This window comes from Macaca thibetana, chromosome 10 (assembly GCF_024542745.1).
Source record: "Macaca thibetana thibetana isolate TM-01 chromosome 10, ASM2454274v1, whole genome shotgun sequence".
Classification (NCBI taxonomy): Eukaryota; Metazoa; Chordata; class Mammalia; order Primates; family Cercopithecidae; genus Macaca; species Macaca thibetana.
Window position 1 is genome coordinate 41689022 of NC_065587.1, and position 26120 is coordinate 41715141.

Genomic DNA, 26120 nt, shown 5'->3' on the forward strand with positions numbered 1-26120 from the left:
GTGGCATCACTCAGAGTCGTGCATTTGCCAGGAGCTCTGCCCAGCCGCCTTCATTGTTTGGAGAACCAACTGCCCGACTTCTATATGTAAAATTCTGGGGGCAGGCACTCTATCTTCATCTACCTCCAATTCAATTAAACACTTGGCCAGACATTGGGCAGGTCCCAAACTCTTCATGGTGACATTTTGCTCAGTCTGTGGTAGGGTCATCTGAACACTCATAGGTCCTGGGGAGTGCTCCATCCTGTATCACTTATGAAATAAGTGATACAGAGCCATAGGAGGATTGAGTCCAGAGCCATAGGAGGATTGAGTTGCCATTGGGTGAGACGTTACATTTTGTAGATATTTCATTACACATTTATTTTGAAGAGTTTTTTTTTTTTTCACATTTTGGGAGACAACAAAGTTTTTTTTGAGTGTGTAGGGGGTCAATCTCAAACATTTTTGTTGGACCCTGGAGGTGGTCTGGCATGGTGGTCAGGCACATCTCTGCTCTGTCAGGCCATGACATCCAGTTCCTTTGCCTCATCTGGCATCCCCAGGTAGGGCTGGGCTTGCAGTCACGAGAGGGGAAGAGCTGCCTGTGCAGAGGTGGGGATAGAGGCTTTGGGGTCAGCACAGATCTCGGCTTGCATCTTACTGGTTTCCCTCCAAAGGTGACTCTGCGGGGCCTTCAGCTGCCTGCTGGACTCTTGCCACCATCTCCTCACTCAGTCTCAGACCTGGGGCACTCCCTTGCCTGAAGCGTATTCACTAACCCAGGGGTTCCCAGAGAGCGGGGAGGGCATCTCACTGGTGGTGCCTCAGGGGACTTCAGGTGGTCCCTGACACTGTATTAAGTGACACTGAAACACTGGGTGGGAAAGGCAATCCCTTTTGACATTGCTGTCAGTCCTTTCTGTATCCACAAGGAGAAAGTTTCCTTTTTGTGCTAGTATGGCTTCGACACCACCCTGACCCTCACCAATCTCCCTCTTAAAAACACATCAGCAGAGCGCAGTGTTTTGTTAGGTAGCCGTCTTTTGCTGGGATTTAACGGCACTGTCTTGTTTTCAGTGCACTGCAGGCCAGGGTTCTATCCCTTTCTCTCCTCCTTACTAGTTGTGTGACCTTGGACCAAATGGTCACCTCCCAAGAGCCTCAGGGTCTTTATCCGTCACGTGGGCCTCGTCACCAGCATCCCAACCTGGTTTGCATTGGTGAAAGGAGACTGCCAATGTGGATTGTGCCCTCAAGACCCAAGGCCCTGTTAGCGAGACCCCGAGATGCAGTGGGAGGGGCCTGGGCTTGCAGTCTGGCAGATCCGGTTTAGAATTTTCCTCCACCACAAGCTGTGTGGCATCGGGCCAAGCAATGGCACCTCTCAGAGCATCAGTTTTCTCCTCTGTAATACTCAGGTAATAAAACCTGGCCTCTGTCATTGGAGGGATTAAATGTCTGGCACGGAGCAGACGCTTGAAAAATGGTAGCCATTATTATTATTATTATTATTGCTACAACCACTTAATTTGTTTAAAATATTTACTTACTGGGAATCAATACACCGCCCCCCCACCAGCCCCCGTCTCCAGATAACCTCATACATTTTCAGCAAACCTTATACAGTAATAGTCTCTGTCCAGAAGTAATAATCCCCAAAGTGGGAGATAAATAAATTCTGTTAAGTTTGCTGATTTGGGTGTGAAGTAGAGGGCTTTCTTAGCTACTTGAAAAAAGTGCGTTCTGAACTTGAAACTCCAGGGCCAGTTCTGCAGGAGAGGAAAACAGCTCTAAGGCAAGAGGAAAATTCCAGTCACTGGGCTCTGCCTCCGCAGTGCCGCACTGATTGCAGATGCTTCCAGCAGAGGGCACAGAAACCCATTAACATTTAGACAAACAATCGTGTTTGTGTTCATTGGAAATGTCAGAAACGCCGCAGTCTGCGCCACTTTGAAAATGGGCCTCACATATGGGCTTTTGTGCCTGAACCCCTGGAATTGTCTGCAAAATGTGCATGTCTGTATACATTTTCTGGGGAGAACCTTCATAGCTCCCATTATATCCTGAAAGGGTCTGTGGACCACCCATTCCCCAAGGTACCAAAACCTGCTCAAATAACAAGGAATTCAACCATAGCAATTGTCAAAGTAATCAAACCGAAACCGACATAGTACAATGTCACGCTTTACCCATTTGATTGGCTTGCATTACCAATTTACAATTGGAAAAATGATAAATACTCCTAACATCTGGGGCTGTGGTGTGTGTGTGTGTGTATGTGTGTGTGTGTGCACGTGTGTGCACCTGGGAAACATGTCCGCACTGCAGAGGGGAGCCTGTCGACTCCCATCTTCCTGCAGGATTGATTGCTATCTGACAATACATATTCAGAATGCCCATGACTTAGCACAGCGGCCTCACTTCTGTAAATCCATCCTACAGAGAGGAAGCCCCTGTACAAAATGAGACCTGTTCACAAATGTTCGTGACTGCTGTTAATGGTGGCAGAAACCCCTGTACAAAATGAGACCTGTTTGCAAATATTCGTGACTGCTGTTTATGGTGGCAGGTGCCTGGAAACACTCTACATGCCCACAAGGGGGAGGGATGGTGGCTCATTTTGCAGCTATGACAACGTGACTTGATCTGTATGTACAGGCCAGGGGACAGACATGAGGGATATCTGGGATGTGTCATTAAGTGGAAAACAGCAAGTTGCCCAAGAAATGTTATGAGCACGATTTTAAAAAGAGGCAAATCCAGTGTCTATATATGTTTATTTGAGCACAAATAATGATGTCAAAGGTATACCTCCAAACTGTTAGCATTGCTTGCTTCAGGGCAAGAGAACTGTTTTACACAGCCCTGAGTTGTTACAACCGGCAAGTCTCCATTTTTGAGACAGGGTCCCACTCCATCATCTAGGCTGGAGTGCAGTGGTGCAATCACAGCTCATTGCAGCCTCGACCTCCTCGGCTCAAGTGATCCTCCCATCTCAGCCTCTTGAGTAGCTGGGACTACAGGAGCGCCTCACCATGCCTGGCTAATTTTTTGTATATACATATTTTAACAGAGACAGGGTTTCACCATGTTGCCAAATTCCTGGGCTCAAGCGATCTGTCCGCCTCAGCCTCCCAAAGTGCTGGGATTATAGGAATAAGCCATCGTGCCTGGCCTTTCTTTTATTTTTTATCGTGGCAAAAGACACACAGCATTTATCCTTAGTGACATTTAGTACATTCACAATGTTGTGCAACCATCACACTATTTCCAGAACATTTTCATCATTTCAAAAACAAACCCCATACTCACTTGTGTTCATCCCAGATACCTTCTCCCTCCAGTCCTAGATGACCACCAATCGACTTTCTGTCTATACATTTGCATATTCTGAATATTTCATATAAATCAGATCATACCATATCTGTCCCCTCCCCCCTTTTTTTTGAGACAGAGTCCCACTCTGTCATCCAGGCTGGAGTACAGAGGCATGATCTCAGCTCACTGCAACCTCTGCCTCCTGAGTTCAAGCGATTCTCCAGCCTCAGCCTCCTGAGTAGCTGGGATTACAGGCGTGTACCACTGCGTCTGGCTAATTTTTGTATTTTTAGTAGAGACCAGGTTTCATCATCTTGGCTAGGCTGGTCTTGAATTCCTGACCTCAGGTGATCCACCCACTTCGGCCTTCCAAAGTCCTGGGACTACAGATGTGAGCCACTGTGCCCAGGCACATGTAGCCTTTTGGACCTGGTTTTTAGTATACCATTTTTGAGGTTCACCCATGTTGTGGTATGTCTTAGGACTTCATTCTTTTTATGGCTGAATGACATTCCATTGTACGAATATATCATGTTTTGTTTATCCATTTATTAGCTGGTAGCTATTGGGATTGCTTCCACCTTGTGGCTGTTGTGAGTAGTTCTGCTATGAGCATTGGTGTATAAGGATTTGTTTGAGTTCCTACATTCAACTTTTGGGTGCACATTAGGAGGGGAATTGCTGGGTCACATGGTAATTCTGTGTTTAACAGCGTATCTTACTTTTGTAATTAAAAAAAAATCAGGCTGTGGAGGCTCATGCCTGTAATCCCAACACTTTGGGAAGCCGAGGTGGGAAGAGTGCTTGAGCTCAGGAGTTCGAGACCAGCCTGTGCAATATAGTGAGACCCCCATCTCTACAAAAAAATAAAAAAAAATTAGCTGGTGGCATGCACCTATAGTTCCAACTACTCAGGAAGCTGAGGCAAGAGGATGGCTTGAGCCGGGGAGGTCAAGGCTGTAGTGAGCTGTGATCACAGCACTTCCCTCCAGCCTAGGTGACAGTGAGATACTGTGTTAAAAAAATAATAACCAATATAAAAAAGGAAGGAAAAGAGAAACCGCCGCCCCCCACCCCCATGCCAGGCTGTCTAGAGTGGAGAATTACGACAATCATGTGTTGAGTATTTTCCAGGCACCCTACATGCGTGATCTCATTTGGTCTTTTCAGTGACCCCGGAAGGGGGACGTTCTCAGTCAGTATCACAATCGCATGGGGGCTTTGTTAAAACACAGATTGCTGGGCCCCACCTCCCAAGGATGCGAGACTCAGTGTTTGGGACAGGGCCTGAGACTGCATTTCTGACAAACTCCCTGGGAAGGTGATGCTGAGCAGCACTGAGCACGTTCTCTTTCATGCCCATTTGTCACGGAAGAAATGGAGGCTCAGAGAAGGTTAGCAACTTGCCCAGCAACACACAGCACCTAGGTGGCAGAGTGAGGATGCCTGCCCCTCTGCCGTAGTTTCTAGTCCCTGTCGGGATGAAGCCGAATGTGACTGTTCTGAGCGGCAAAGGTAAAGGTTCCACCACCTTTGGGAGGCAGGCAGGGCAGTATTTTGGTTCTGGAGTCAGCTTGTCCGGGAGGCCTTCGTGGAGGCTACGACCTTGGTTACTCCTCCAACTCCCCTCTTTCCCTACTTGTAAAAGGCAGAAAATGCCAGCATTCATTCTCAAAGCATCGACGGCCCTGCCCAGCCAGAGTCCAGCTGGGAAAGGCACATTGGGCTGAGCACGGTCAGGCAGTGCAGAGGACAGGATGGACGGGCAGGTACGCACACCCCACGGACACTTCCTCCTGGGCTGCGCCCCAGCCCCAGCGGCCCACAGGACACACCCCAGAGGTCCTGAGCACTTTCCTCTCCTCTGTCTTGGATTCACACAAAGAAAATCCTCCCCGGGCCGGCCGGGGTCGGCTCCCGCCAGGTGGCGCTGTCGAACGCGGTTGCCGCAGGTGCGCGGCCACGGCGGCCTGTAGGTGTCACTGCGAGACCGCTGATCAACTCCCCGAGCGCAGCGTCGCGCGGATCCCGGCGGACGGTGCATCCGCCCCCATCCGCCCCACCAGCCGCCACCCGAATTGCAGATCCTGTTGCATTCCCCAGTTTTCTTCTTTCCCATTAGGCCGTTACACACCAAAGATTTTCCACTCTTGGTACTTTTGTGCTGTGTTGATCTTTGGATAGTAGAGACTATTTTGAAACATAGGTAACTACGTGGATAGTATTTTCACATGCCATTCATAGTGTAAGAATTTAGAGAGAAACACGGTCCTCCAGTCCACAGAGTCTTCCCCGGTGAGGGCGGGGGGCGGGGGCGGGGGCGGGGGGCTAACGAACTATTTTTTTAGAGTCAGGGATAAGAGCTAGCCAGCTTTACAGATAAATTCCATTTTTTAAAACTTGTCCTCCTAAAGGGAAGAAAAGTCTAGGACCTTCCTTTCAATCCTAGTGAACATGTTAATTAATATTCGCCCAGGAGGGGCTGTAACAAGAAAAGCAAGAAGGAATTAGGCTGACCTAGGTATTTCCAAGCCCAAGATCCTCAACATCATTCTCCCCAAGCAAGATACCAGTCATGTGTCGCTTAAAAGGGGTGCTTTCCGAGAACTGTGTCCTCGGGTAATTTTGCCGTTGTGCAAACATCATAGGGAGTACTTACACAAACTAGATGGCAGAGCCCACACACACCCAGGATATATAGCCAGTTGCTCCTACGCCATGTTACTTAACCTGTGCAGCATGCTGCTGTATTGAGTGTGGTAGGCCAGGGGTCTGCAACCCCTGGCCACAGAGCGGTATTGTTCTGTTAGGAACCAGGCCACACAGCAGCAGGTGAACAGCAAGCTAGCAAGGGAAGCTTCATCTGTATTTACAGGCACTCCCCATCGTGAACTCCACCTCCTGTCAGATCAGCGGCAGCATTAGATTCTCATAGGAGCGTGAACCCTATTGTGAACTGCTCATGTGAGGGATCTAGGTTGTGTGCTCCTGATGAGAATCTAATGTCCAACGATCTGTCACTGTCTCCCAGCACCCCCAGATGGGACTGTGTAGTTGCAGGAAAACAAGTTCAGGGCTCCCACTGATTCTACATGATGGTGAACTGTGTAATTATTTCATTATATATAACAATGTAATAATAATAGAAATAAAGTACACAATAAATGTAATGCGCTTGAATCATCCCAAAACCATCACTCCCCTCTGGTCCATGGAAAAATTGACTTCCACAAGATGGGTCCCTGGTGCCAAAAATGTTGGGGACCACTGCTGTAGGTGGTTGTAACACAGTGGTAAGTCTTTGTATATCTAAACATAGAAAAGGTACAGTAAAACCACAGTGTGAAAGATACAGAATGGTGCACGTGTGTAGGACACATGCATGAATGGAGTTTGCAGGACCGGACGTTGTTCTGGGTAAGTCAGTGAGAGGGTGGTGAGTGAATGTGAAGGCTGAGGATATCACCATACACTACTGTAGACTTTATCAGCACTGCACACTTAGGTTACACTACATTTGTTTAAAAAGTAATTGCACTACAACTGTATGATGGCTATGGCAACAGGCTTTAACTCCATTTAATGGCTTTAGCTCCATTATAATCTTATAGGACCACTGTCATATATGTGGTCTCTTGTGGACTGAAAGGTCGTTCTAAGGGTATAATCTGTGGCATGCAGGGAAGGGCTGAGATTTAAAATGAGTGAGCACATGTCAGAACTACTATTTTTAAACAAATTATATCATCAAAGAAGTTCATGATTTACTTCTAACTTTCACCAAACTGCAGTGCATTTTTATTTTTTTGAGATAGAGTCTCGCTCTGTCGCCCAGGCTGGAGTGCAGTGGCGCAATCTCAGCTCACTGCAACCTCCACCTCCCAGGTTCAAGCAATTCTCCTGCCTCGGTCTATCTAGTAGCTGAGATTACAGGCACCTGCCACCACGCCCAACTAATTTTTGTACTTTTAGTAGAGACGAGGTTTCACCATGTTGGCCAGGCTGGTCTCAAACTCCTGACCTCAGGTGATCCACTCGCCTCGACCTCTCAAAGTGTTGGGATTACAGGCATGAGCCACCGTCCCCGGCCTGCAGTGTATTTTATACCTGGCTCATCTCACATATGATTTAAGAACTACTTTTAAATAAAGAAGAAAATTCATCAGTCTGGTTTTGCCAGTGCTATAAAGTATCACATTTCAATCTTGTAATGACCCAGCAAGGTATTACTTTTCCCACCCCACAGGTGGAGACAGAGACAGAACCAAAACTCCTGGTTTTGAGGAGAAATGGATCCCTGCCCTGCAGTGTGGAGCTGGACTTCACAGGAAGAGACAAATAAGCGCCCTAGAACGCGGTAGAGTCTCACTCCCACGCACTCATTCAGCAAGTGAACTGTCTGCGCACTTGCGGACTAGTCGGCTCCTCTGGGCACTGGAAAGCTCCCCTGGGGCCATCAGAAAATGGTCTAATTGTTCCCACCACTGCCGTGCACACCTGTGCTGACGTTCCCCCACACCTGCCTTTGGGAGCACAAGGCAATCTGGGTAGGACTGTTTACAGCTGCCCGTCAACAGTCATCCTTTGCAGGTCTTAAAACATCCAACCTGCTCCAAATAAAAGCTGTATTTGCTTTTCCAAAGTGGCCCTTTTCCCTTAGCTCAGGGCCAGGCTGTGGATGGCAGAGGGGCTGGGATAGCTCTGCTGGCTTTCCCTGTCCCTCTCCACTTGCCCACCTCCTCAGGGTGGGCCTGGGATGCAGGAAGAAGGTGGGAAGCTGAAGGGCATTAGCTGAGCAGGTGCTGAATGGTGGCTCTCCCCTGACCATCCAGTGCCTTATGTCAGGGGGATCTCGGGCACTTGGCGGGTATTTGGAGACCCCCATTCGGGATGCTCACACTGGTGACTGCCACCTAGCCTGGCTTCCGTGTGTCCATTTGGTCCATGACAAAACAGTCCTTGTTCTTGTCCTACGGAATTTCTGAAGCATGGCCTGCTCCCTAGAACCTGCTCTGGAACCCACACGGCAAACCCCCTGGGTGAGGGTGAAATGGTGGGCTTTCGTGGGATAACCACAGTCCCTGTGAGGGGGTCTCTGATGGCCTTTGCTTGGCTTTTGGTGGTGGTGATGGAGAGGGTAAGAAAATGTGCAGAGATTCCTGCAGGATGCCAACCCTCTCCCAAGAAACCCTCACTCTCTGCACTGACTTTCTAACCTTCCAGCAAGTAGTGGCTGGCTGGGGGAGGGGAGGGGTGTGGATCTCAGAGTGGCCTCCGGTCTCTCTGGGCAAGTGGGGTTGTCCCAGTAAAGTGCTTCTCTTTGGAGTCACGGATAGTTCTCAGCTGTGGGCTTTCAGCTGAAAGGCCAGAAAACAGGTGATGTTCCGCTTCACATCTGAAGAGACGGCTCCTGCCCTCACAAAGCCGCTGGAGTGATAGGACAGCCGGAGAGAAGACCGCGGCTAGGCTGTACCCAGAAGGAATCCACAGAGTGAAGTGGCTGAGGGGGATTAGGTGGGTGCAGTGCTGGAGTGGCTGCCCAGAGGAGGTAAGATGACACCGAGACTTGAGGAACAGGGAACATCTGGCAGGTTTAGAACCTTCCAGAAGCTGTTGGCATGAGAGTATGGTTACCAAAGAGAGTCACAGGGGTAAAAGACGGGGTTAGAAAGGTGGGCAGAGGCCAGTCAGGCAGTGCCTCAGGGGCTGCGTGGCCAGCTAGTGCCCCAGTCGTGCTGCGTAAACAAAACTGAGTGTTTCCACTCACAGGCCAGCAGGTCTGTGGAGGCCTGAGGGGTCCAGGTTGGGTGCAGCTGGGCAGCTCTGCTGCAGGCCTCTCTGACGGTCCTGGCACCAGCAGGTCGGCCGGGGCACAGGCTCCACAAGCAGGGACGTGGGAAGCGTCTTGAGGTGTGGGCGCTGACGTGGTAAGCGGAGATGTAGGAGGCATCTTCAAGTGTGGGCGCAGATGTGGGGACGTTGGGAACGGGGACGAGGAAGGTGTCTTGAGGTGCGGGCGCAGACGTGGGGAGCGGGGACGTAGGAGGCGTCTTCAGGTGCAGACCTGTTATGCCGTCACTCCTGGCTGTAGGTGGGAAACCAAGCACATCTAGTGACCAAGATCAAAGTCAAGGGGCAGGGAGCGATGCCTTCCTCCGATGAGGCCATGGCAAGGGGCAGAGGCAGAGAGGGTGAAGAATTGGAACCGACGTCTTAATCCCACAGAGGCCCTAGAAACGAACTTGGATTTTGTTTCAGGAGCAGGGGAGAGTGACTGGAGGGCTTAGGAGGGGAACAATGTGATTTTCTCCATGTTTTTAAGGGAGTGGTTGGCAGCAGGCAAGAGTTGGGGTCATTAGGCCAGTCAGGGGCTAATGCTGCAGTCCAGGTGAGAGTGGCTGGCAGCCAGGCCAGAGGGACTGCCAGGGGAGATGGATCCGAGGGGGCAGACCCCAGAAAAACGGGTGTGGGGTTGGAGCAAACTGGGGATCCCAGCAGGCAGCCTGCTCTGTGGATGGAGCGACAGAGAGAATGGTGGTTCGTTTACCGAGGAGGAGTCCCTGGGGATGGGGAAGACCTATGGTGGAGTTTAAGGGCTCTGTGTGAGTCACTGTATGAGCTTCTTGTGGCTGCTGTCACAAATTACTGCAAACTCAATGACTTAAAAACAGTTCTGGAGGTTAGAAGTCTGATATCCAGGTGTCAGCAGAGGTTGAATGGACTCAGAGTTCCGTGTGGCTGGGGAGGCTTCCCAGTCATGTCTGAAGGATAATGAGGAGCAAAGTCACATTTTACATGGCAGCAGGCAAGAGAGCATGTGCAGGGGAACTCCCTTTATAAAACCATTAGATCTCGTGAGGCTTATTCACTACCACAAGAGCAGCATGGGGAAGATCCACCCCCATGGTTCAATTGCCTCCCACCGGGTCCCTCCCACAACACGTGGGAATTATGGGAGCTACAATTCAAGGTGAGATTTAGGTGGGGACACAGCAAAACCATATCACCTATGTCTTCTAAGATCAGAGCCTTCTCCCACTAAACGCACTCTATTGAGTTAATAGGAACTCCCATAGTGCACCCGTATTGGTGTCTTATGGCTGCTGTCCCAAATCACCAGAGATTTAGTGGCTTAAAACAGCATGAATGTGTCATCTGACAGTTCTGAGGGTCAGAAACTCGAAACGGATCTTCCTGGGCTAAACCCTGCAGGGCTGGTTCCTGGGAGGCTCTAGGGGGAACCTATTTCCTGGCCATTGCTGGCAGTGTCTGGAAGCAGCCCCGTTTCTGGGCTCCGATCCGGCCCTTTCTTCTACTGTCAAAGTCAGCAGCCTCACACCAATCTAACTTAGTTGCTGGTATCACCGCTTCTCACCTCCACGAATTTCCCTTGATTAGATTGGGCAAGGATCATCTTCCCAGCTCCAGGTCCTTCATCACTCCTGCAAAGTCCCCTATGCGGCACAAGGTGGCGTGTTCGCAGGTTCTGGGGGTTGGGACGCAAGCTTTTTTGAGGGGCCATTTTCAGCCTTCCACAGTATCCGCTAACTGGTCTGGAGTCAACTCTCCCCAGGTCTCTTCAAATGCCTGTGAAGTCAGCTGCTTCAAACCGGCTTCCTCTCATTTAGCTGTTGCATTTGGTTGTTTGACTCTTGAGCCTCTTTCGACCCAGAGCAGTGATTCGCCTCATGACATGGCCTGTTGAGAAGGCCAGCCCGGGTGGCTGGTGGCAGACCCTGTGTCCTGATTGCATCTGATTCACGTGGGGCCCTTTACTTGTCCCCCTCTCCCCTGATTTCCTGGGAACTGGAAGTGGGATCTCCAGGTGGAATCTGATTCAGGTGGACCATCCTTCACCAGACCACTCTGTGGGTGACGACATGCACGCCACAGGGTTTCCCCCACAGGGTGCAGACACCAGGGGTTCCACTGCCAGCCTGCCGAGCCTGAGGCTCTGAGAGCTGCCCCTCCATGGGGAAGACCCTCCTTTGGGTGTAGCAAGTAATTCTGGATGATTCTTTCTCACCCTGTGAGTATTCTGTTTCTCATCTGCCTTTTTTACTATGATGGTAAACATATAACATTTACTATTTTAACTGTTTTGACAGAGCAGTTCCATGGAATTAAGTACATTCATGTGGTTGGGTGCAGTGGCTCATGCCTGTCATCCCAGCACTTTGGGAGGCCGAGGCTGGTGGATCACCTGAGGTAGTTCGAGACCAGCCTGGCCAATATGGTGAAACCGCGTCTCTACCAAAAATACAAAAAAAAAAAAAAAAAAAAAAAAAAAAATCAAGTGGGCATGTTTGTATGTGCCTATAACCCCAGCTACTTGGAAGGCTGAATCACTTGAACCTGGTAGGCGGAGGTTGCAGTGAGCTGAGATCACACCACTGCACTCCATCCTGAGCGAAAAGAGCTAAACTCCATCTCAAAAACAAACAAACAAACACACACACACACACACACACACACACACACACACACACTCTATTGAGATGTAATTCACATACTACACAATTCGCCCATTAAAAGTATTCAGTTCAGTAGTTTCCGGGTTGTGGTACAGCCATCACTTCTCTCTGTATTTCCAATAGGCTTGCATCATTCCCAGAGAACTCCCCTCCTCTGCCTCCCTCCACCTCCTGGCAGCCACTGATTCACTTCCTGTCACCATGGAATGACCTATTCTGGACATTTCATATAAATGGGACTATAGAGGGAGTCACTCACTCTTTGTGTCTGACCTTCTTTCACTCAACATCATGGCTTCGAAGTTGTCCAGGCCGTAGCAGAGATCAGCACTTCGTGTCTTTTTATGGCTTATTAATAACCCCTTGTATGAATGGACCACTCCATCTGTTCATCAGTTGATGGTCATTTGTCTTCCGCCCCTACTTTTTGGCTACATAAACAATGCTGCTGTGAACATGTATGTACAGGGTCTTGTGAGAACATGTGTTTTCAATTCCCTTGGGTCACACCTAGGAGTGGAACTACTGGGTCACATGAAAGCTCTGTGCAGGCTTTTGAGGACTGCTAGACTGTTTTCCAAAGTAGCCGCACCTTTTTCATTCCCACCCGCAGTGCACGAGGGTTCGGATTCCTCCACATCCTTATCAGTCCATGTCATTGTCTGTCTTCGGTTTGAGCACCCCAGTGAGTGGGAATTGGTGTCTCATTGTGGTCTGTCTCCAGCTACCCTTGATCAAATTGATACTTCTGACCGAGCCAATTAGTTCATGGATGTTGCAATGTGGCGATTTTATAATTCTGTCCCTTCTTCTGCATTTCGTTAGCTGGCATTCTTTGTAAAAAAAAGAGCTTTACTTCATCCTCTGGAGCTGTTCGGTTTCCCTGAAAGGCAGTTCCAACTGAAGGGGCAGGAAAATGCTTAGTTCTTGATCATTACAGGTGCTCGGGTACTTATGCATTCCGTGTGTTTCCACCATTACCGTCATTGTTATTGTTATTATTTTTGATGCTTGGGTAATTCCAAATTTGGCCAATGGGATGTTACATATTTTAAATGTACATAAACTTACAGACTTGTGCAATCATCATCGCAATCCCACTTGAGAATACAGGACTCACGTTTTAAAATGGTAATTTTGCGTTTTTTTTAAGTTAACTTTACTCTCAAGGTAGAGAATGAACCAGAAGCCCCCACTGGGCTGGTGTTTACTCTCTGGCCTGCATTCACTCCAGCTGGGCGATCTGCTGGGATTCTGCTGATGCATTCCGGATCCTCCTTCAGGGTCCTTCTTTCACAGCATCCAGCACCTCAGTTCTCAAAGTGAGTCCCCAGACCTGCTTTACCCGGGAGCCTGTTAGAATGCACCTCCCAGAACTTTGGGAGGCTGAGTCGGGAGGATCACTTGAGGTCAGGAGTTTTGCGACCAGCCTGGCCAACATGGTGAAACTCCATCTCTGCTGAAACAAAAATTAGTGGGGCATGGTGGCAGGCGCCTTATACCAGCTACTCAGCAGGCTGAGGCAGGAGAATGGCTTGGACCCAGGAGGTGGAGGCTGCAGTGAGCCAAGATTGTGCCATTGCAGTCCAACCTGGGCGACAGAGTGAGACTCTGTTTCCAAAAAAAAAAAAAAAAAAAGAGAGAGAGAGAATGTGCCTCCCAGTGGGAGGGCAAGTTTTCTAGGAAGCTCCACCCACCATCAGTTCTTCCCCAGCTCTGTGCTTCCTGAGTTCTCACCTCTTCTCTAAGAAGGAGGCTTCTGAAACCTAAAATTCAAGAACCAACTTTGGTTTTCCTCTGCTTCCTGGAGCCCCCTCCTTCCCAGAGCAGTGGTACTATGGCTTGACTCCCACACGAGGAGAGGGGTCAGAAGGGAAAAAGAAGATGGGGAAGTATGACTTTGATGCAAATGCAGATGTTGACTCAGAGCCTCGTGTCTCTGGGCTGGCGGGAGACTGAGCTTTGGTCAGTCTCGGGAAGGGTGGGATTGTCGCTGTGGATCAGCTATCGGTGGTTCCAGCACACTTGGTATGTGGCCTGGTAGCACTGGATCTAGGTACCTGTTCTGGGGTCACACGTCTTTGGCAAGGCCAAGAACCCTGGTATCTGGAGTTCCCCTTCCCTGGCAATGATTGCTGCGGGCGGAAGAGCAGCTGCCCCCCTCCTGAGTTTGCCCCAGGCCCCTGTCCTCCTTTCTGGCCACTTCTGCTCAGCCCTGCACCCTTTTACAGAACTTGCCTGGCCCCCGAGGCATTGGCCAATACATCAGTGTTTAGGCTTTGCCTCCTGACTACAAAGAGACGGGGAAGTCAAGAACATGGAGACACCAAGGAATTTCGTATTTTAATAACTCCTGTTGCCATGAGCCGCTGGTGATTTATTTTGAGAACGATGGAGTGGGCCCCCTGCTGTGTCCCCCAGGGAGGTTTAGAATTAGAACCAGAGGATGTCGTTCTATTGAACTTTTGCCAGAACAAGTTCAAGAGGGAAGACTTTGACCTTTTATATTCGGTTTCAGACCCCATGATCCTCCTTTGGGAAGGAAAAAAAATCTTGTCTGGAATCTTTTGTGCTATATATGTGTGTGTGTGTATATATATATATATATATATATGGTTTTTCTTAGTAAAAGTTTGCTAAATCCTTGGGGATAAGAAACCCCAACATCCTGTTTTTAATGTGTCCAGAATGAAAGATAAGGATCTGATTTAGACCCTGCCCTTGGTGCAATAAGACACAGTTCATACAGGGCATGCATGCCTTCCCTCTCCCCAGAGCCTAAAGCCCAGATTAACCCTGAGCATTCGTGGTTTCTGGAACTTTCCTTTCCCAGGGAGCCCTGAGGTCAGGGCCGGCCCAGGGCACTCAGAGCAAGGACTGCAGGCCCCCTGGGGCAGGGAGGGGGAGCCTGAGGCCTCCAGAAGGGCCTGTGACTGGGTCATTTGGATGGTGATGCAGGTTCTCCCTGGAGCAAGGCAGGCATATCAATTTCAGGGGCCTGGGAGGCTCCGTGGTGGAGGAGAGGACTCTCAAATCACCCCAGGAATGTCTGCATGCATAAATCAGATGCCTCTGCGGGTGGAATCCCAGCCAGTATTGATTGAATTGAGCCCTGGTAATAAATTGGGTAGATAAATCAGTTGGGAATTAAGGCAGGCACCGGGCGCACTGGTTATAGAAAACATTTAAGTTTAATGCATTGACTGGGAGCGGAGCATAATTTCACGACGGCGCCAGTTTGCTGATGACATAAAATAGCAAAAAGGTGGCAGACGCTCGCGGGAGCAGCCAGATGCATTCTAAGTGATCTGGGCAATGCGGATGGGGCTGATGAGGGGCCTGTGCAAACTCGTTGTGGAGCTGCCTTGAGTAATGAGGTTGGGGCCTGAAAGTCACCAGCTGCTCTTGCTCCAAACTGCAGAATACTGATCAAAGGGTGTTCACCCCCTGCCGGCCCCTGGGCTGCTGTGGCTCTGTCCCACCCCATCTCAGAATGGTGCCACCCACTCCTTCCTCTCTCTCTCTCATCCCTACAGCCCAAGATGGACACACAGCTACCTTCCCTTCTCCACCCCAAAAAAAGATTTTGGGTGATCTTTCCAAAAACATTTATGATCACATCACCCCTCTGTTTCAGACTTTCCATGGCTCTCATTGCTATTCAGATAACGTCAAAACCCCTGATGGAAGGGTCAAGGATCCTACTGTCCCTCTGGCTTCTTTGCGGATCTTGTTCCAGGCCACGCTCCTTTCTCTGAGTCTCTGGCATGTGGCTTCCTTTCATTTCCTTCCCTTATTAGACCTTTTGCTCATGCTGTTCCCCAACCCAGTGCTCTTCTTGCCTCTCCCTGCTGTCTCCAACACCCCCTCCCCATCCTGAAGCCCTGTTGCCTTCCCAGCCCGTTCCCATCATTCGCCCTGACCCATTCCTCAGAGCCCCCAGACGTCTCCAGTGGACTCTGCAATGACTTGTGTGGTATCTGAGTTGTTCCCCGGCTGGGTGAGAGCAGGGTCAGCTCTTGTGCTGTTTTCCCTTTCACGAGTGGGATCTAACAGGCAGACCCCTCAAGCACAGCATCAGAGCTAGAAGAAGCCATCACGAAGGAACACATCTTGCATGACTCCATTTACACAAAATGTCAGCAAAGGCAAATCTGTGCAGACAGAAAATCTCTGTTTGTGGTTGCCTAGGGCTAGGGGGAATGGGGAGTGTCTTCTTGGGATCATGAAAATAGTCTAAAATGAGATAATGGTGATGGTTGCATAATCCTGTAAAAATACTAAAACTCATCTTTCTTTTCTTTTCTTTTCTTTTCTTTTTGAGATAGGATCTGGCTTCATCACCCAGGCTGGAATGCAGTGGTGCCATCTCGGCTGACTGCCTTCTGGGCTCAAGTGATTCTCTCATCTCAGCCTCCTGAGTAGCTGGGACTACAGGCACATGCCACTCTGCCTGGGCTGATTTTTGTAGTTTTGGTACAGATGGAGTTTATCCATGTTGCCCAGGCTGGTCTTGAACTCCTGAGCTTAAGTGATCCATCCGCCTTGGCCTCCCAAAGTGCTGGGATTATAGATGTGAGCCACCACGCCCGACCAAACCCAGTGAATTTTTACATTGAATTTTACACCCATTGAGTTTTTCATTTTAAATGGGTGATCTTAATGGTAATGGGAATGGTGTTTTTTAAAAAGGCACCCACAGATATTGAACAGATGAAAGGTTGTAGAGTTCAAGAGAAAGGGGGATTCTCCTTTGTGGAAAAGCAGCCTCATGGATCGTGAATGCTTACGACAGTGGCTGGTGGGACAGCATCAGCGCCACAGAAGTGCGAGCCTGGCTCCGTCCTAGATCTGCTGACCCAGCAAGGAGAAAAGAAGAGAGGGAGAGGCCGAGGGCCAGAGGAGGTGGCCTGGGTGTTGAGGTAGTGGTAAGATGGATGGGCCTGTGGGGCTAGAGGTGAAGGTGATCAGCTCAGCGTGGCTGTGCTAAGCTTCAAGCCAGTGGGACACTCCAGAGGCAGCACAAAGGATCAGGATTAGAAACCTAGGTTTGGAAAAAAAGGTGTGTGTGTGTGTGTGTGCATCAGGCGTGGGTGTGGATGAGAAGCCACATGGAAAGCTGGTGGCATGAGAAGAGGAGGGTCAAGGAGAGAACCCCACGGGATGCACTGGAGAGCCAGGAGGGGGAGAGGTACTGGGTGTCTGGGTCCTCAGAGAAGCAGACATCCATGCAAGAGATGGGGAAATGGGGAGGAGGCAGGGACGCTGGGAGAACCTTGTAAGGAGAGAGCGAAGGAAGGGGATGGATGTATTTTCGAATGCACTGCAGAAGGGATCCGTATTAGCATCCTGGACATGCCCGTGATGGGCAAAGCGTGCCTTAGGCGTGAAGGCCAGGATGTTTTCATAGGGAGGCAGCTGGGGCCACCCGAGGCTGGTTCCACCCTCTGCAGGCAGTGAGAGATCTTCAGGGACATTTCCATGGCTGCCGCCATGATGCCCAAGACTGAGAAGTGGCAGTCTAAGCAGAGGGGGCGCAGGATTTCTGCTGTCCACTTGTTCATTCGACCACTCATCAAATGTCCTTGAGCACCTACTACGTGCCAGGTGCTATTCTGGGCAGACACAGCAGCAGTGAACAAAATAGACAACATCCCTTCCTTTGTGTGGCTTACACAGTAGCATGGCATGCCAAATCCCAGAGGGAGAGAAGAGCAAGGATTTCAAAACAGAGGTGCTAACCAGGATGGGTGACGTAGGATGAAGAGGATTGGAAGGTGGGTTGGGCTGGGCTACAGGGCAGCCACAGCAGGTCTCCCCAGGGGGATTCAGAGGAGTTGAGAGGAGGTGGAGGCAGAGGGGATAGAGAAATGGGTGGGTGGGTGGGCAGAGAGAAGCTGAGGCAGGAAGTGGGAACTCATTTATTTATTTATTTATTTAGAGATGGAGTCTCACTCTGTCACCCAGGCTGGAGTGGAGTGGCTTGATCTTTGCTCACTGCAAGCTCCACCTCAGATTTAAGCGATTCTCCTGTCTCAGCCTCACGAGTAGCTGGGATTACAGGCATCTGCCACCACACCTGGCTGATTTTTGTATTTTTAATAGAGGTGGGGTTTCACCATGTTGGCCAGGCTGGTCTCAAGCTCCTGACCTTAAGTGATCCTCCCACCTCAGCCTCCCAAAGGGCTCGGATTACAGGCGTGAGCCACTGTTCCTGGCCCAAGACTCTTTTTTTTTTTTTTTTTTTAAATCTCAGGAGTTTGGCTGGGAAGAGGACTGTAGAAATAATAATAATATTAATTCTTAATGAACTTCAAGTGGTACAGACAAGGACAACATAAAAAGTAGAGATTTTGCTTCATTTGTCCCACTGAAGATAATCACACGAAGAGTCTGCGTTTGGGGCAGACTTGGCAGATCGGCTGGCCTCCACCCAGCTCCCAGCTTCCTCCTGCATCGCCTGATTTCACTGTACAGGTGGAAATAACCCTATTTCCCCAGCCTCTCTTGCAGCTGGTGGTGGCCATGTGACAAGTTCTGGCCAATGAGAAGTCTGCCAGGGTTGCTGAGAAAGCTTTTGCTTACTTAATAAAAGCACAGCATGGCTAGAGATGCCTTTTGTTTCTTCCTCCTGGCCTTGAATTCAGCTGTGATGACTGGAGATGAAGCAGCCATTTTGTCATCATTAAGACCAAGAAAATCGCAGAGACTGCAGCTGTTATCCGTGGAGCTGCTGAGCCAGGGTTAGCAGCTGCCACTCACCTTTTTCTGATGTGAGAAGACAAACTCTTAATTTTTAAAGTGACATTAGCGGATTCTTTGTTATTTCTAGCCAAGAGCTTCCTAACTGATACAGTCTATGCCTTTCCAGGCTGTTTTCTGTCTGTCTGTCTGTCTGTCTATCTATCTATCTATCTATCCATCCATCAAAATGAGATTATACTATACATTCTGTGCTACAATTTTTATGGTGCACATCTTTTTACATGAATTTTATTCTTTAAAAAAACAATTGCTTTCAACAATTTTATTGTGCACACAAACTATAATTTATTTAGCCAGCTGCTTACTAAATATTTGGCCATTTCCAAATGTTTTGTTATTGGGATGAACAGAGTGTTACACTGCTGTGTCCTGTAGGGAATCAGCCAGATGAACGTGAGGCTCTGGAGAGAGGCCGGGGCTAGAGGCACAGCTGGGGAGTCGCCATCACGGATCTGGAGGAGATAGCTGGCTCCAGCAATTGGTCTTCTCCCTGTGTCCACACCCTTCGGTAACTCTGCCGTTTCCTTCCCTGGATGGAGTGGTGTATATTTTCCAGCTTCTTGACTTTAGGTTTTGCCATGTGACTTGCTTTGGCCCCTAGACCAAGGCAGAAAGATAATGTGTCTATTCCAAACCTAGGCCTTAAGGAGTCATGTGACTTGGGTTTTGGCATAAGACATGCTTTGGCCTCTAGAACAAGGCAGGAAGGATAATCTCCTGTTTCAAGTGTAGGCCTTAAGGAGTAGCCCACATTTCCACTCCTCCTCTTGTGGTTTTGCCATTGCCATGAGAAGAACCCGCCCCAGCTCTTCTGCTAGTCCCAGGAAGGGGTTGAGAGGTACCCGGAGCTGACTGCCCTAGCCAGACCTCCCTGTGAGCAGCTGGCCCTCAGTGACCCACAAGTGCACACACTACAAATGTGCTTGCAGTTGTCTGCCACCGACACCCTGCAGTTTGTTATGCAGCATGAGATGGCAGTAGCTGACTGATACAATGATCCAAGGAAGGGAGCACAGCAAGGAGAGAAGAGGGCCTGCAATGGAGTCCAGAGAACTCAAGGATTTTAAGCAAAAGCAACTGAGAATTGGACATTTCCAAGCCTAACTTAGGAAGCAGTTCAGCAGCACACAAAGAAGGAGTCCAAGAGGGTTCCTTGGAGGAAGGGGCCATTACTGGATAGGAAGAATCCAGTCAGGCAGAGGAGGGAAGGGAGGGGCTCCAGGTATGTGTGTAGCATGCCTGGAGCGTGGAGGGGGCTGGCTCTGCACACTGCGCCAGGACTAAGGTCTTCCCCCTCCGGACTTGTCCCCGAGGCGGGACTGCGCCTCTGTTTCTCTCTGCTCAGAGGACAGGGTGCTCACAGACTCAGGTAGGGTACTTGAGGGTCCCCAGGCCAGCAAAGGAATCTAATTCCTGGCTTTGTGTCTGACTAGCCGAGCAGAGGCCGGTGGCCTGGTGGTGGGAGGCCCAGTCTCTGAAATTTGGAGCCTGGCTGAGAACCCCGTCCCACGTCTTGCAGGAGCAGGGTGTGTCCGCAGACAGTGACTGGGCTAGGACCTGCCTTGCTTTTCCTTGCCATACCCCCTTCCTCTGGGGACACCTTGGCAGACTTCGAGGTCTCCAGTCACACTCAGTTGTGAAGACATCTATGTGACTGGAACTCAAAACATAAAGCTCATGTCCAGCTCACAGCTTCTGGGAGAGGGTCCCCAGACCAGGCCAACTGGACGCCGGGGTCCCGCCATTGGGATGATGGCCTGTCTTCCACCCTCCTTGCTCTGCTACCTTCTCCACCTGTGCTCCTGGCCTGGCGGGGTCAGGACTGGACGGGTGAGAAGCAGCAGGGCCAAGGTCTTTTCATGTGTTTGGTGGCATGTGTGGCTCTCCTTCGACTGTTGAGCGCCTTCTGCCCCCTCGGGCATGGAATGCTGTTCCTGCGTGGGGCACACTCATGGGGTTTCTTTGAATCCCCACTCCCAACCTCATTCCTTTCTAGGCCCAGTTTGTTCCCCTCTGCACGGAGGAATTATGAATGTCACTGGTAGGACCTGTGCTTTGCACTTTTGTACCAACCTGTGGGTACAAATAGGGCCACATTGATAGTCCAGATGTCACTCAGTCATGTCCTGGTCACTTACTTTCCCAGGGTCCCAGAAAAGCCCCCATGTCCTCTCCATCCCAGGCATTTCTGGGGAGGTTCCTGTTTGTCACACAAGTGCTCATAAATGGGTCTGTCTATTGGCCACCACTGCCCTCTGCTGGTGTCCCTGGGCACTGCTGCAGCGTCCCGCATCCATGGGTTGCGGGTGAGGGGTGAGCAAGATCCCACCTTCCCGGGGATGCTGTCAGGGTCTCCAGCAGGGCTGACTGCTGACTCTTATGGAGTGCTTAGGAAGGATGCCATTTCCCACGTGACCTGCTGTCTTGAATTCTGACATGGCTTTTTCGTCATTATTAATGATGAGGGCGACTTCTAGTGCCATGCCCAGCTGGGGGCTAAAACCTTCACATCCGTCTTCCTTGAGTGCTCACACACCTGTGAGGGGGACCGCCATCTCCACGCTTTACAGGAAGAGACCCTGAGGCTCATGGGAGCTCAGGGGAGCCAGAATTTGAATCTGACTTGTCCAGTGCATCCGAATATGGCTGAATCGTGGTTGGGTGCTGGGGTGTGTTTCTGCATGTGTCTCTGTGCATATGTCCGTGCATTAATGCATGCATGCGTGTGAGTCTGGGTACATGCATGTCTGTGTGTGCCGGGAGGTGCTTCTGGGCATGTGTGCATGTTTACGTGTGCATGTGTCTACCAGGGTGTGTTTCTGCATGTGTCTCTGTGCATATGTCCGTGTGTTAATGCGTGCATGCGTGCGAGTCTGGGTACATCCATGTCTGTGTGTGCCGGGCTGTGCTTGTGGGTGTGTGTGCGTGTTTATGTGTGCATGTGTCTGCGTGTGCATATGTCTGCGTGTGCACGTGCATGTCGTCTTTCACCCACAGAGTGGTATCAGTGAAGACTTGAACTCAAAAAGGAAAATCCTACAAAACAAAACTGAGGAATGAAGGAGCTGTTGTTGGATCTCATGGTCACTTTCTGGGTGAAGGTCCTCTGAGTTCTGCAGTTGGGGTTGGGATCCCCTTTGCACACTCCCCTGAAGACCCCGGTTTCTCTTTTGTGGCACCCATAACTCCTGTCTCTGACTGACACTCTGTGCAATTATTTGTCTAATGGCTGTGACCTCTGCTCAGTTCTGCTGGCCATGGATCAGGGACTATGTCTTTCTTGTCTGAGTAAGTGAATGACTGACAGAAATTCTCTGTATCACTCAGGACATTTCTGGGTGTAACTGACAGAAAATCAGCTCAAACTGGCTTAAGTGCAAAGAGGGCACTGCTGGCTCAAGACACTGAAAAGTTCACGGGTCCCCGGGGTTTAGGGGCTCCAGGGAGTCAGATGATAGAATCAGGTTGCTCTCTCTTTCTCTCTTATCTCCACTGTCTCTGCATTTATCTGTGTCTTTCTCTTTTCCTGCAGACAGGTCCCTCCATGTGTCAGGGAACAATGGAGGCAGGAGCTCTAGCGTATGTGGTTTTCATAGCTCAAGACTTCAGAGAGAAGGAGAAACTCTCTCTCCTGGCATCAAATCTCAGCGAAGTCCCTGATTAGCCAGTTTGGGTCACATGCACATCTTGGAACCAATCCCTGTGGCTCTGTAGGGTGGAGGATTCTAACTGACCAACCTGGTTCTCCGCACGTGCGTGTGTTGGGGGTGGAGTACTATGACTGACACATGATTGCAGGAATGAGGCTGACTGGAGTTGGAAAGGTGGTTTTCCGAAGGAAAGTACTGAGCAGAAAGCATGTGTATTTCTTCTCATTACATTATTTTATAATTAAAAAGGTAACATCTTTTTCTTTTCCTAGACCTAGTTTGGAAACCAAACTTAATGTGTAGCTTTTATCTAACTTTGAGAACTTTTGGTAGTAAATGGAACTTAAAACAAAACAAAATAAAACAAAAAGGTAGAGTTTGACAGTAATTTTGTAGCCACTGCATTTTAGCTTTTAGCTGTCCATGCACTAAATGAGTATGTATCATTAACTCAAAGTGTGGCCCCCAAATGGGCTTTCTCTGCCATTAAGACCTGAGAGTTAGGTTCCTGGAACACATTACCCCAGATATCATTTTGCAGGAGAGTAAATGGACAAGATCCTTTTCCCAGTGGGCTGGGGAATGAGAAAGGTATGGCTGGTTATTAAAAGCCTGAGTCCAAGGATTTTTTTTTTTTCCATTAACACAACTGAAATTGTCCTGAAAGCCAAGTTATTATCTCTGGGAGGTGAGGAGTTTCAAGTAGGTGTTGGAGAAGAGGTGTGAGTTTTAGCACCTAAGGTGGGAAGTTTGCTAGGAGTCTAGGGGCACGGGGGCTTGCTACCCGTGGACACCTGTGATTCCAGTGGAGGGGTCTTGGCTAACTCCGAGGGCTCCACAACGCCCCAGGGCTACCTCGACTTCCCTGTCATCTGCTGGTTCTCCAGGCCTGGAAACTTTCTTCTCTCCGTGTTTGCCTAATGTAGTCTTGAAAGGATGTCTCTGAGTTGGAGGTGATTGCTCTGTGTCCTGGCTCCCCTGTTTGCAAGCTCTGTGACTCTACCCCCTATCTGGGAAACAGATGCCCCTGAATCCACTTACGGCAAATAGCATTTGAGGGGACCTGAAACAGACTCTCCCTGATTTTCTAAAAAGATCTAAAAACAAAGAGAGATGTAGATGCCAAATGCCTACTTATCATGTTTACTTAACTAGTTATCTACATACATTTTGTGAAAGGAAAATAAATCTTGGGGCCCCCAAATCACTCAGCTGAAGGGAAAAGTTGAGCTGGGAGCTGCTGAGGGCAAACCTGCCTCCCATTCTATCCAAGGCACCTCTGCTCACCGAGATAAATACATATCTCATCGCCTCCTTTGGAGAGGCTCATCAGAAACGCAAAACAATGCAGCCATGTGTCTCTTCTCTACCTAGGACCTGGAAGCTTCCTCCCGCTTTGAGTTGTCCCGCCTTCGTCTGGTGTTGTCCCTTTTCCAGACTGAACCGATGTACATCTCACACATATTTATTGAAGTCTCCTGTCTCCCTAACATGTATAGAACCAAGCTGTGCCCCAACCACCTTGGGAACATGTCGTCAGGACCTCCTGAGGCTGGGTCATGGTTTGCGTCCTCAACCTCGGCAAAACAAACTTCTAAATTAACTGAGACCTATCTCAGATTTTTAAAAATCACATACTAGGCTGGGCACGGTGGCTCACGCCTGTAATCCAGCACTTTGGGAAGCCGAGGCGGGTGGATTACGAGGTCAAGGGATCGAGACCATCCTGGCCAACATGGTGAAACCCCATCTCTACTAAAAATACAAAAATTAGCTGGGTGTGGTGGCGCAGGCCTGTAGTCCCAGCTACTGAGGAGGCTGAGGCAGGAGCATGGCTTGAACCCGGGAGGCGGAGGTTGCAGTGAGCCGAGACCGTGCCACTGCACTCCAGCCTGGCGACAGAGCAAGACTCCGTCTCAAAGAAGAAAATAAAAAATCGCATACTACACGACATGAGGTGTGAATCAAGAAATATGGCCAGTTCCCTCTGGCGCATCTCATGAGTAAGTTTCATGTCAGCTCTTCAGCTGGGCCTCCTCCAGCCTCCTGGCCATCACCAGCCCCTCGATGTCTGAGTGACGCTTTCCACAGCTCAGCATCTTCACTCCCACCCAAGTTGTGGGACACACAGCACTTTCCAAGTTCCCTCCGTAAGTCTGTCACTCCCCATTTCATCATAAGGCACGGATGGCTCTCCCCATTTGTCCTGTAGGTGTAAGCCAGTGATCTCACAGTGTAATCATTTGCTTTATTGCATTTTAAAGAGGTTTTAATAGGCTCATTGCATTAGTTTTCTATTGCTGTGTAACAAATTAGCACAAAATTAGTAGCTTAACACAATAGTTGTTTATCCTTTCCCAGTTCTCAGATCAGAAGTCTGGGCACAGCTTATCTGGGGTCTCTTCCACGGTCTCATGAAGTGTCAGTAAAGCTGTGTTCTCATCTGGAGGGAAGACTTTGCTCCCAAGCTCCCTCAAGCTGTTGACAGAATCCATTTCCCCATGGCTGTAGAATTCACTGCAGGGCAGCTTGCTTCTTCTACGAGGCCAGGAGGACAGAAACAGAGAGGGGGCAAGAGAGAGGCTCTCATTTCTCACTTTCTTTTAGAGAACTCACCAGATTGGGTCAGGCCCACGAGGGATAATCTCCCTTTTGAGTAACTTTAAGTCAACCGATTAGGGACCTTAATGATATCTGCAAAATTCCTTCAACTCTGCCATATAATTGAACACAATCACGGGCGTGATAGCCGTCACCTTGGCCTCGGTCCATCAGTTAGAAGCAAGTCACAGATTCCGCTCACATTCCAGGGAAAGGGCCAAGCAAAGGTACGGACATCAAAGGCAGGAATCATGGGCTCACCTCAGCCTTCTGCTTAACACGCCCGTTTACAATGGGAAGCAATAATTGCTCTGTGAAGATACTCTCCAGATAATGACAAGTCGATGGGCCTTTTCTGTCTTGTTGATGACATCAAGGCAAGCTTCCCAAAGTAGCATGTATTGAAATACCCTTCTTTTTAAGATAAGATGCCTTCCTCAAACACAACTTTGTTGTTAAAATATGTTATTTTTTGGCGGGGGATAGAATCTTGCTTTATCACCCAGGCTGGAGCGCAGTGGTGCAATCTCAGCTCACTACAACTTCTGCCTCCTGGGTTCAAGCAATTCTCCTGCCTCAGCCTCCTGAGTAGCTGGGATTTGAGGTGTGAGCCACCATGCCCAGCTAATTATTGTATTTTCAGTAGAGACGGGGTTTCACCATATTGGCCAGGCTGGTCTCAAGCTCCTGACCTCAGGTGATCTGCGTGCCTTGGCCTCCCAAAGTGTTGGGATTACAGGCACAAGCCACCACGCCCAGCCACGTTGTCAAAATATTTTTGAGGACATCTGATTTCATGAGAAATTTTGTAAAGGGTTTCAATACCATTTTTTCCCCTGGGGGATTCAATTTCAGTAGGTTCTCCTCCTCCTACAGAAAAAAGACCAACTCAGGAGAAGCCCAGGAAGGTTGGGGATGTCTGAAAAAAATGGGAGGTTGACTCCTCTTTCCCCAATTGGATGTTTATTTAGCTCTGTTCCCTTGTGGAGGCGAGGGTGCTGGGGAGAAGTGTCCTGGTGTGACCAGTATCACCACCCCTCAATGCTCATGGTCCTGAGAAGAACAGGCAATGCAGCTCACTCATCTTGCATGCCCCAGAGCTGTGTCACAAAAGGTCAATGGGATCAGGGATTTCACCCTACTTGGAATCCCTGCAGTGCGGCACAGAAGCGTGTGTGTTGGGGGGGTGTGGCAAGATGCCACTAGCCGGAATGACTGAAAAGCTGTGGGACTGACCACGACCACCAACATGAGGATGGGCTGCTCCGGCCTTCCCCTCACCAATGACACCTGGCTCCAGCGTGGGAAGGATGAGAGAGTGTGGATGAGA